Here is a 3,045-nt window from a genome sequence, read left to right on the forward strand (position 1 = left end):
TATAAAAATATATATATACATACAATATTAGATATGTACATATATATATATACAATAGGGTACTACATGAGTACCTATATCACTAAAAAATAGAAGTCAAAATATACTTCTGTACTACCGAATAGTCACAAATCTACTTTTTAGCGATATAGGTACTCATGTAATACCTTTGTGTGTGTATATATATGTACATATCTAATATTGTATGTATATGTTTTATTAATTTGGCTGTATGGCTGATAATTCGATTACCACTCATGATGGTATTTTAATAATATCATCCCTAGGATCTTTCTGATTTGGCAGACACCATTTGTTTTAGGGTTTTAGGGTTAGGGTTAGGGGATCTTTCTAATTTGGCGGAAACCATTTTTTAGAGTTACAGTTAGGGTTATGAGTATTTTTGCCAAATTTGGTGAAAATCTGTTCAATACACCGCCACAAATTTTTCATGAAATTTGGCCAAAAATACACATAACCCTAACCCTAAAACCCTAAATCTAAAACCAGTACAAACGCACGAACGATGTCATAAATAACAGTACCGCCGATAGTTGTTGTTGACAAACAACGGCACTGATTTTATTCAAGGGAAAAGATCCCATTACACCGCCACAACGTGTTGTTGACAATCCACAGCAGTAATTGTTTTCACCTCAATAGACGTCAGTGATTGGTTGAAATTACCGAAATACGACAACTTTTAACATGAAATAACTTCGAATATAAAAATTTTTTCTCTGTTCTATAAGACAAAATATACAAGTATACGAAGTTTTAAAGTGTTTCGGTAAAAAACACACTAAATAAAAACTAAATAAAAAATGGTGTCCGCCAAATCAGAAAGATCCCATCCCTATATTTATATATATTTATTTATTTATTTACATGTGTATACGAATGTATGTATATTTAATATATCAAATCCAAATCAGACTAGAGTTTGGTGCAGCCCCTTAGCTTATCGGCCCTGGACAACGGACGTTAAATGATGATGATGATGAAACGAATTAATATAGAGATATAACTCGTGTAGCTAACAAGGGAAATAACTTCAAAACGGGAGGTAACTGGTGGTAAGTAAAACGCCGATAGGCACACATGCCTAGGAACGTCTGTCGATGTGGTCGTTGGGCAAGTGAAAAATAGCAACCAATATCGTTCAAATAACACGTTCGGATGATTCAATGAATTCTCCTTCTTATAGAAGGAGAATTCATTGAATAATGAATGCAGTTACTGAACCGTCTTGTTTTAACCAGCTTGATAAATGGCGAAATAAATTAATATTTCGGTCAGGAAACCCTTGATAAACTGTATTTGTGGTTTTTATAACAAGAAGTGGAATCATACACAAACACAGAACAGAAGTCTGCGAACAACACCTACTCTCCGAAAATTTTCTGAAGATAGTGTCCTAGTCAGGTAAAAATATAGACCATTGACTTATATTGTTTAATTTTTTAAATAATTTTTGCGCTTTAAAACATACTTAAAAACATTGATATATATATAAAGATTTCAAAACGCAGCATTCAGTGCCTTGATATTTTAAACTTTGAGCAATTCCAAGCACTCTCAGATAAAACCTTGCTTAATCTCTTCTCCGAAATCACATGCAACTAGATGACTCGGAACTTTACCTATCAGTGTTATTTAATACCAGAAAAGTGTCAAGAAAAATTTACAAGTTTTGGAAATGAAACGAAAGCAAAAATGCACATGAAACAACATTTAATCAATCATATCGACCAGCTAGTGTATGAAGCAAATGGTATGATAAATTTGAATTTTATTTATGTTTTGACTGTTTCATTTACCAACCACATGATTTTAGGTTCAATCCCCTTTGTGATTTTGTGGAGCCTTAGGCAGATGTCTTTTGTTATTATTCCAGGTCAGCCAAATCCTTGTGAATGGCGCTGGTGAATGGAAACTGCATGATGCCTTGTGTGTTTGTGTTTCCTTATTTTGACATTGCACCATAGTTATTAATAAATATCACTATTGTACATTCTGTGTCATTTATTTGCAATCTTCAGTGAAAGCATGTCCAGCCATTGTGCTGTTTGTGCATAAAGGACTAAGAGAAATATTGCCTTGCTTGGAAACAAGTGAGAGTTGACTACATGAAGGGCATCTGTCCATAAAACATCTACCTCAATGAATTTTGCCTGACCCATGGACATTAAAATTGAGGACATTCGAGCGAGATCGTTGCCAGTGCCCTTGGACTGGCTCCTGTGCAGGTGGCACGTAAAATACACCATTTGAGCGTGGCCGTTGCCAGTACCGCCTGACTGGCCTTCGTGCCGGTGGCACGTAAAAGCACCCACTTCACTCTCTGAGTGGTTGGCAGGGCATCCAGCTGTAGAAACTCTGCCAAATCAGATTGGAGCCTGGTGTAGCCATCTTGTTTCACCAGTCCTCAGTCAAATCGTCCAACCCATGCTAGCATTGAAAGCGGACGTTAAACGACGATGATGATGTTCAGTTCAGTGATATATAAAGTAAAAACGAATTAAGGGGAGATAAGTAGTAAAAGAAGCTAAGGGAGATAACTCAGGAGCATAAACCAGTCAACTTAAAAAGTTGTTTGGTCATTCTTACTTCGCAATCGATCCTCATGGGCAAGACGTCCACATACAAAATGTGGAAAATATGTGGACGCAGGTGAAACGGAAGTTGAGATGACAGTTTGGGACTTCGGACAAATTGTTTGTTTCATATCTGCATGAGTTTCTCTGGCGTAATTCTACTGAGAAAAATAAAACATTTCCTCACTTTCTGGCGGCGATTGTCAGTCTTTACGCTGTATAAAAAGTAAACTACTTCGTTTACTACTTATAAATCAGCCGAACGTGTTATTAGAACGATATTGGTTGCTATTTTTCACATGCCCAACGACCACATCCACATACGCTCGTAGGTATTTACTTTTTTTATATCACTATACTGAACAATTACCATATTTATTTCAGGGGTCAACCATACTCCATACCCCCTCTTGTTGACTCTTTCTTATTCAATTATATATATATATAT

General features: G+C 35.9%; 1 protein-coding gene across 1 annotated transcript in view; it reads right to left on the reverse strand.

Moving 5' to 3' along the window:
* LOC106882470 (prolyl 4-hydroxylase subunit alpha-1) overlaps positions 1-3,045 on the reverse strand; it is a 100,240-nt gene that overhangs the window by 30,146 nt on the left and 67,049 nt on the right. The window lies entirely within an intron of this gene.

This window comes from Octopus bimaculoides, chromosome 23 (genome assembly GCF_001194135.2).
Source record: "Octopus bimaculoides isolate UCB-OBI-ISO-001 chromosome 23, ASM119413v2, whole genome shotgun sequence".
Taxonomy (NCBI): Eukaryota; Metazoa; Mollusca; class Cephalopoda; order Octopoda; family Octopodidae; genus Octopus; species Octopus bimaculoides.